Here is a 9,929-nt window from a genome sequence, read left to right as displayed (position 1 = left end):
TGTAAACCGCTTAGAACCTAACGGATGTAGCGGTATATAAGAAATAAATTACATTACATTACATTACATTCTGAAGCTTGGAATGAAGTTTAACTGTTACAATTGAATATAAAAAGTTTCAGTTATTCAAATGAGATAAAATAAGCCCTTGAACTAACAAAGAAAAATGCTCTTCTGTAAATGAAGATCAAATCCCATGAAGTAAACAGAATTTTAAAAAGATAGTACTGATTATATTATTGACCTATGGTTCCAGAGAGAATGTCTTATCTAACAAAGGGATAGATGGACTAAAGAGAACCTGTAAGCCCTTATGGGTCTGCTCCAATCTGATTTTTGGCCGATCTATTGATGCACTAAAAAGTTTGCATGCAAATGGTTTTACCCATTAGAGAATGACACGGGAGAAAATTCTGTCCCCGTTACCGTCCCGTCCCCGGACCACAATCCTGTGCACCGCCCCGTCCCCGCTGGTCCTTTCACCGCCCCTTCCCTGTCTCTGCCGTCCCCTTCACCGCCCCGTCACCGTCCCCGCTGTCTCTTTCACCTCACCGTCACCGTCTTCAGCGTCTTCTCCTCTCCATCCCCCCATCCCCAGCACCCTTCACGCAGTCTAGCAGCTCCCTCCCGCTGGCCAGCCGTGCATTTCCCTCCCTCCCTCCTTTTCCCTTACCTTTTCTTCTTGAAACTGGCGATTTCTATAAGGCTACGAGCTGTATTACAGCCGGAGCCTTGAAGTCGCGTCGGGTTGCCTGCTAGAAAAGTCTCCTCCGATGCAACCGGAAACAGGAAGTTGCATCAGAGGAGACTTTTTCCAGCAGGCAACGCGACGTGACTTCAAGGCTCTGGCTGTAATACAGCTCTTAGCCTTATAGAAATCGCCAGTTTCAAGAAGAAAAGGTAAGGGAAAAGGAGGGAAGGAGATGCATGGACGGCCGGCAGGAGAGAGTGGGCTGCCGGATCAAACGCTCGTTCACCGTGCGTTCACTACTTGTTCACCGCTCTGTGCTACCATTCACCGCTCCATGGGGCGGTGAATGGCCTTGTCCCCGAACTCATGGTGACCTTTTTTTTTTGGTCACCGTTTTGGTGTGTCACCCGCGGCTAGCCGCGGATAACAACCATCGTGTCATTCTCTAATCCCCATCTCTCCTGTCTGATGGATTGCTGTGAGAGCGACTCTCAAGCATGCGCAGAACTGGCCAGGGAAGCCCAAACAGCTGAGACGCAGAAGCACCGAAGCAGCCTCCTGCCACTCAGCTGTTCAGGAAAAGAAACCTTCTTTTTTTCTTTTTAATGGACACAGATGTTGTGGGTGTGTTATGCACAATATCCCTCGATGGACCGGAACTGGCACCAGGGACTGACATCCCCCTCCCCCCGTGGCAATGAAAATAGGAGAAATGCCCACTCCCTCTTGCCAACAGAGGCCCCCAGCGCCAGGTGCCACCTCCCAAAACATCCTCACCCCCTCACCCCTCCAAAAAGGCAGGAGGGATGCCCACTCCTTTTGCCATTGGATGCTCCCCGACCCCCCCCACCCCCCACCCCCTTTGTGTGAAGAGAGAAGGAAGGCTCAGTCCCTTCAGCTCTGATGCCCGCCAATCCAAAATGGTGGGCCTTCCCCTTCTCAGTGCATCATGCGATGCATGGGGAGGGGCCTAAGACCCTGCCCCTTGGGGTCAGCAAGGCAGGAGGGAGTGGGCATCTCTCCTGCCGATTTTCACTGGCATGGGGAGGGGAGGTCGGTCCCTGGTGCCAGTTCATCAGGGAGACATCAGGGAGGGCCATCATCGGTGGGGGGTGGGGCAGATTCTTTACAGATTAGGTCTTTTTTTTTTTTTTAATGGGGCAGATATTGTGCATGTGTAACAATGCATAGCATCTGTGCCTATTTTAAAAAAAGTGCCAGTAAGACAGGTCAGCGACTGGTCTTCACCAGTCGCTTTTTTTGTGTGTGTGCATTGCCAAGCAATGTTAGTGCATCAATTGCTCAGGTAGTTTGCATGGGATTTTAATATTAAATAGCTAATTTGCATGGCTGGATTGGAAAATGGGCAAGCGAGGGGGAAAACACATGGTGAGCCGTTTTGTGCATCAGGTCGGCAAATGCAATCGTCATTAAAGCAATCAAAACTGGTTTCGCGACGATCGCTGACTTTGGTGCATCTAGCTCTGGGACAGACCGAAGTTCCATGAAGCCCAGTATCCTGTTTCCAACAGTGGCCAACCCAGGTCCCAAGTACCTAGCTAGATCTCAAGTAGTAAAACAGATTTTATGCTGCTTATCCTAGGAATAACCAGTGGATTTCCACAAGCCATCTCAATAATGGGAAGGGAGAGAATGAGTGTTGCATATGGGGGGGGGGGGGGCAGAGAAAGAGCAGGGGGGGAGTAGAGAGGAGGGCATGGGGGCACCACTGACCCAGGTGCCTACTACACCACTGCTGATACCCTTTGTAGAATCTACTCCTAATTGTGCATTGATGCTATGTTCAGGGCACTTTTCAAAGCATACACTGGCAACCCATGTTATTATGTTGCTACTAAAAAATTTTTAAGCATATTCAAAGACAGTGGTTCATAAACCTTTCCTGGGGGACCCCCCCCAGCCAATCAGATTTTCAAGATATTCCTAATGAATATGCACGAGGGAGATTTGCATGCTTGTCACCTCTATTATATGCAAATCTGCCTTGTTCATATTCATTAGGGATATCTTGAAAACCCGACTTGCATTATTTTGTAGTGCACATTACTTAGCAAATGCTTAGTACAGAAGCCTCATAGCGAAGTGGAGATCTAATGCAATAAGCAGTAGAAAATACGCTTTTTTGGTGAAGATACACTGGAAGAATGTGGTGAATGTCTCCATAAATGGAAGTTATTGGTTGATCTGTTTCTCGCTCTCTACTGCATCACCTTGCCTAACAACTAAAGCATTGTCTCCACTGATGATTTGGTGTCTCTTCTGCAGGTCCTCCAGCCCGTGGGTGCACTGGTGATAATTATAGTGGGATGCTTTGGTGAAGTACACGTTGGGACACCTTGGTGGACAGGATCTTTGGTAAATTTAAAAAATATCACCACATTTTATTGTATTGTACACCATCTTGATGATTCTTCTATAAAGGCTCAAAGGACTGTGATGCCCCCCGAGTCGATGTTTGCATCAGCATCTCCCAACCATGATCCTGCAGCTTCCCCTTTATCTCAAATCTTCCCTCCTCCCACCTCCCCCTCCCCCTAAATGCTGGTGATAAAAGGTGCTAAAATCCTGAATCCCAATCTAACATATATTTATTCAATTTTCTATACCGTTCTCCCAGGGGAGCTCAGACCGGTTTACATGAATTTATTCAGGTTCTCAAACATTTTTCCCTGTCTGTCCTGGTGGGTTCACAGTCTGTCTAATGTACCTGGGGCAATGGGGGGATTAAGTGACTTGCCCAGGGTCACAAGGAGCAGTGTGGGTTTGAACCCACAATCTCAGGGTGCTGAGGCTGTATCTTTAACCACGGCACCACTCTAGAAATCAAAATGTAGTAAAAGTGAGCCATTGTGAGTGACATCACTGATGAGGATGACTCTTAGGCATTGGTGGAATGAGGCAATATGATGTCACAATATCAGCTCTGGTTATCAGAGGTTGAAACTTTTCACACTATTTATTTATTCAGTTTTCTATACCATTCTCCCAGGGGAGCTTAGAATGGTTTACATAAATTTATTCAGGTACTCAAGCATTTTTCCCTGTCTGTCCTGGTGGGCTCACAGTCTGTCTAATGCACCTTGGGCAATGGGGGGATTAAGTGACTTGCCCAGGGTCACAAGGAGCAGTGTGGATTTGAGCCCACAACATCAGGGTGCTGAGGCTAAAGCTTTTAACCACTACGCCACACTCTCTCGCCACATCTTTCCTTCCTTGCCCACAGAGGAGAAGGAAGAGAGCGGGCGAGATGCCAGATTGGGATTTTGGTGCCCTTTATCACTTGCACCCTGGGCCAGTGCCTCACTTGGTCCGTAGGCTGAGCTTTATGGTGCCTAATGCCACGTCCAGCGTTAGCCACTCCCATAGTGGCGTTAGGTGTCGTAAAGCACCTGCGTAGGTGCGATGCCTGCACATTTTATTTAGGCGCCGTTAGGCACTTTAACCTTGCTGGGTTTTTGCCATTTCTAATGGTGTTTTTCAATTAACTTAGGTGCCAGTTTTAGAATTTCCACCTTAGTGCCTAAATACTATAGTGTGTAACTACAAAGGAGGCATGTACATGGGTTAATCAGGGGCGTTTCATGCAGCTGGACATGTAACTTGTAGAATACTGTCAAGTGCGCAATTGTCAACTGTACTACGCCCAGCATTTACAACAGCTTTTTGACATGGTGTAAATGCTTGCACCTAGACACAGACATGCGCATGCTGTCTTCCACTTCATTGCCGTTAAAGAACTGACTAGGGGACACTCGATGAAGTTACAGGGAAATACTTTTAAAACCAATTGGAGGACATTTTTTTTCACTCAGAGAATAGTTAAGCTCTGAAACATAGAAATAGACGGCAGATAAGGGCCACGGCCCATCTAGTCTGCCCACCCCAATGACCCTCCCCTACCTTTCTCTGTGAATAGATCCCACGTGTCTATCCCATTTGGCCTTAAAATTAGGCACGCTGCTGGCCTCAATAACCTGAAGTGGAAGACTATTCCAGCGATCAACCACCCTTTCAGTGAAAAAGAATTTCCTGATGTCCCCATGCAGTTTCCCGCCCCTGATTTTCCACGGATGCCCCCTTGTTGCCGCGGGACCCTTGAAAAAGAAGATATCTTCTTCCACCTCGATGCGGCCCGTGAGATACTTGAATGTCTCGCTCATGTCACCCCTCTCTCTGCGTTCTTCGAGTGAGTACAGCTGAACTTATCCAGCCGTTCCTCGTACGGGAGATCCTTGAGTCCTGAGACCATCCGGGTGGCCATTCTCTGGACCGACTCCAGTCTCAGCACATCCTTACGGTAATGCGGCCTCCAGAATTGCACACAGTATTCCAGGTGGGGCCTCACCATGGATCTATACAATGGCATAATGACTTCAGGCTTACGGCTGACGAAACTCTTGCGTATGCAACCTATGATTTGCCTTGCCTTGGGTGAAGCTTGCTCCACTTGATTGGCAGTCTTCATGTTCTCACTGACGATCACCCCTAAGTCTCATTCTGCTTCAGTTCTTGTTAGGATCTCACCATTATGGGTGTAAGTCTTGCATGGATTTTGGCTGCCCAGGTGCATGACTTTGCATTTTTTGGCATTGAAGCTGAGTTGCCAGGACCTAGACCAGCGCTCCAGTAGGAGTAGGTCGTGCATCATGTTGTCGGACATTGAATTTATGTCTGTTGTGCTTTTGCCCACTACATTGCGTAGTTTGGCGTCATCGGCGAATAATGTTGTTTTATCTCGCAGCCCTTCTGCCAAGTCTCTTATAAAGATGTTGAATAGGATCGGGCCCAGGACCGAGCCCTGCGGCACTCCACTGATTACCTCCGTCATTTCGGATGGGGTGCCGTTCACCACTACCCTCTGAAGCCTACCTCCAAGCCAGTTCCCAACCTGATATGTAAACCTGATATGTACCTGATATGTAAACTTCCTGGAAATGTCCAGTTTTCTTCTAATTTTGTAATCCGCTTAGAACCGCAAGGCACAGGCGGAATAGAAATCACTAATGTAATGTATAATGTGAAAGTACACCCTAGGAGCGTCTTCAGCCTAGTCCTTTTTTACCCATTGAAAGGACCTATTTCCTAAAGGGCATTAATGTGTGTTATTAAATTAGCTCATATTCACTGGCTTTTACTAAACCGCGGTAGAGTCTCTTACTGCTGGCCGGCAAGGTAAATGCTCCGACGCTCAGAGGACTTGAATGAGTGTTGGAGGTTTTACCTTGCTGGCCCACGATAAAAAGCTCTACTACAGTTTAGGAAAAGTACATATTATCTACATAACCACTACATACCACTGAACAACTACAATCTAGTTTTTATAATAAATCTGTGTCAGTTCATCTGGATAGTTTAAAAAAAAAAAAAAAATCCTACTTTTTGTTGTTTTTCTTCTGCTTTTAGGGCTCCTTTTACAAAGGTGTGCTAGCGGTTTTAGCACGCAAGCCGCTACCGCCTCCTTTTAAGCAGGCGGTAGTTTTTCGGCTAGTGGGCACTACTCTTGTGCGTGCGCTAAAGACACTAGCGCACCTTTGTAAAAGGAGTCCTAAGTGTGGATAAATTTTAACCCTTTTTTTTTTTTTAGCCTGTTAATAATTAGGCCCCACTGAGATTTGTATTAATACTGCCCCATTAGCATCTCTTTAAAAAAATCACATTATTTTAACATGGCTTAGTAAATCAGCTTCTTACTGTGGTGTGCAATTATTTAACAACACAATGGAATTGAAAGGGGGTCAGATTTTTCAACGGGTAGATTCATTTATTTATTTTAAGAAAACATTTATATTCAATTCTGTGCGGGTCACAAATAAATATACATAGGAAACGCCCAGTTTTAGCTGGGTAAAGCTTTGGAACATTGATCCTCGTAGACCTAAATGTGAGACACCCTATAGTAATTAAAATAACATATAATTCTCTATTATCTTATCTTTATAGTTTATCATATCTGGAATTTCCTTGTGTCTGCTGCTGTTTAAGCAATTAGTACTTGTGGTGAGTAAATGTTCACTAGTTAAAGATCCCTGTGTGTCAGCACATGAATAAAAGAGCGGGACCTAGGAAAAACTGAATTATTAACTTGAGAAATATTGCAGTTAGGAAGTGGTATAGTTGGACTTGGAAAAAACCCGTAATACATGGTTTGAGTGACTTCCTGTGAATTATTGTAATATGAGGCCCATATCTGCAATATATTTATTTGGAGGAGATAAATTATCTACTAGGCCTAGGGCTATCCATAAGATATGCTATTATCCCAGGACAAGCAGGCATGATATTCTCACATGTGTGTTACGTCATCTACGGAGCCCCAGCGCGGACAGCTTTTCAAGCAAACTTGATTGAAGTTTCAAGTTTGCTACACTGCACCACGCATGTGCATGCCTTCTTGCCCACTAGAGGGCGCATCCCCACCTCGTGGTCCTCAGTTCAGTTTTTTCCGCGGAGCTAGGAGCTCTGTGGAAATTGAGCTCTGATAGCATTGCCTTCTGTCACCGCGTCTGGGTGATATCGCTCGGTCGCTGTGCTTTAGTTATTTTTTTCAGTCGTTTTTCGTTTCAAAAAAAAAAACTTTTTTTGATTTCATCGGTTCGGCTCCGGGGGCCCCTGTGAGCCGCGGCCGCGGGCCGTGGTTGGTTCCGGCCTTTTCGGCTTTCATGTCCCGTCCCTTGACGGGTTTTAAGAAGTGCACCCGGTGTGATCGGTTGCTTTCTATTACCGATCCTCACCGGTGGTGCTTGCTCTGTTTAGGGCCCGAGCATCCGACAGACTCTTGTGACAGGTGCTCGACCTTCCAGGCCAGAGTGCTCCGCCGACGCCGTGCCAGGATGGCGGAGCTTTTCGCGCTCGACTCCGCGGCGGGGAAGGCCTCGATGTCGGCTTCGGCCCCGGCCTTGACCTTGGCCTCGGGATCCTCGACCTCGCCGCGTCCCTCGACTTCATCGAAGCCTGCTGCCCCGACCAAGCCTACCTCGGGTAAGTCCCCGCTTCCGTCCTCAGCCCCAGGATCGACGAAGAAGCCATCCTCGGGCTCCTCGACAGCGGGTGGGTCGTCCTCGGCCCAGGCCAGGGTAGCCAAACCTAGTGCCCCGAGGGAATACTCGAGACCGAGGTCGCCCTCCAGGGAGCACCCCCCGGCCTCGGATCTACCGGCCATGATGGGGATCCCGGCTTTCCAAGACTTGCTCCGAGCGTTGATTACCTCGGAGCTGTCCGGAGCCATCGAGCAGTTGCAGCAGGCTTCGGCCTCGACTGCACCGGTCTCGACGGCCCAGGCCTCGGCGGCCTCGGTCTCGGTACCCTCGACTTCGGGTGCCGGGACGGCCCCGACCTCGACTTCGACCTCGGGGGCCCACCCTGAGAGGAGCGTAAGGCCTCGGGACAAGGTGCGCCGGGTGAGGAGAATATCGTCGTCCTCTTCTGCGAGGTCCTCCCGGGGCTCCTCGCCCTCGGGCCGGCCTCGGGCGAGGCGTCATCCGAGGAAGCCCAAACGGTCTCGGGGTTCTCCTCGGCGACGTGGTTGCTCTTCGCCGCTCGGGGGCGAGACGTTGCGTGTCTCGGAGCTCCGCCTCGACAACCCACGGCTGTTTCGTTCCCCTGCAAGAGGGGGTTCGAGAGACTCCTCGCCGAGACGGATGGGGCGTGCCTCGGTACCTCGGAACCCGGGGGCTTCCCCCAAGGGCTCTTCGGGGCGTAGGCACTCCCCGACCCCTTCGAGGTCGCTAGAGGTGGCCTCCTGGGGATCGGGGTCTGGCAGGGAACCACGGTATTCCCGCGAGGCTTCCCCCTTCTGTTCGGCGGGGAGGTCACGAACCCCCTCACTGCCCGCCAGAACATCCTCCTTCTCCAGGTTCGTGCACGATTTGGCACGAGCTTTGGGTCTCGACTTAATGGCAGGGTCTCAATATACTAAGGAGTTCCTGTAGGAGCAAGACCTTCCCACTCCCCCGAGGGAAAATCCTCGCCTTCCTTTGAATAAGGTCCTACAACAAACCTTCCTCAAGAACTTGGACTCCCCTCTTACGGTCACTGCGGTGCCGTCTAAGATGGAGTCCAAGTACCGGACCATTCCATCTAAAGGTTTCGATAAACCTCAACTCTCGCACCAGTCGTTGCTTGTGGAGTCAGCGCTTAAAAAAAACGCAACCCTCCAGAGTTTCGGCGGCGGTCCCGCCCGGTAGGGAGGGTCGGACCCTGGACAAGTTTGGTCGTCGCCTCTATTCTAATTCCCTCATGGCGACCAGGGTCCTCAATTACGCATTTACGTTCTCATCTTATCTGCGTAGCATGGTGAAGGACTTGCCTCAGTATCGGGAGGTCATGCCTGATTCCCATCGAGAGGGGTTTACCACCTTCATGTCCAACTTGTCTCAATTGCGGCTCTACCTGTTCCACGCGGTGTATGACGCGTTTGAGCTCGCTTCGAGGGTGTCGGCCTTTGCAGTGGCTATGCGCCGACTGGCGTGGCTCTGTACCCTCGATATGGATCCTAACCTGCAGGAACGCCTGGCCAATTTACCATGCGTGGGTTCAGAATTATTTGATGAATCCCTGGAGGCGGCGACCAAACGTTTGTCGGAGCAGGAGCGCTCCTTGGCCTCCTTGGTCCGTATGAAACCTCGGGCCCCGCCGCAAAAATCATTCCGGACGCCCCCGAGAAGATACCCGCAGAAGTCTACGCCGGCCTTTTCGAGACCTCCGGCTCGGCGCCCACCCCAACAGGGTAGAGGGGGACAACCGAAACCTCCGGCGCAGGGAGCGTCCAAGCCGGCCCCGTCCTTTTGACGGACTGTGTGGATGGGGGCGGGCCCCCTCCGCAATTTCACCCGACCCCCTTCCAATCGGGGGTCGACTCAGGTCCTTTTATGTGGCTTGGACCGAGATTACATCCGATGCATGGGTGCTCCGGATCATCTCCGAGGGCTACTCGCTCAATTTCTCGGCCACGCCGCCGGACCGTCCGCCCGGAATTTGTTCGTGCAACCGGAACCAACTTCCCCTTCTCCTTGTGGAGGCCAGGGCCTTGTTGAGCCTACGGGCGGTGGAACCGGTACCCCCAGAACAACGGGGACGGGGGTTTTACTCCCGTTACTTTTTGGTCCCAAAGAAGACAGGGGACTTGCGTCCCATTTTGGACCTCCGGAAGCTCAACAAATTCCTGGTCCGGGAGAAGTTCCGTATGTTGTCACTTCCGGTTCTGTACCCTCTGTTGGAG

This window comes from Geotrypetes seraphini, chromosome 2, assembly GCF_902459505.1.
Source record: "Geotrypetes seraphini chromosome 2, aGeoSer1.1, whole genome shotgun sequence".
Taxonomy (NCBI): Eukaryota; Metazoa; Chordata; class Amphibia; order Gymnophiona; family Dermophiidae; genus Geotrypetes; species Geotrypetes seraphini.
The sequence above is the reverse complement of the archived record's forward strand: the minus strand, read 5'-3'. Positions refer to the sequence as shown.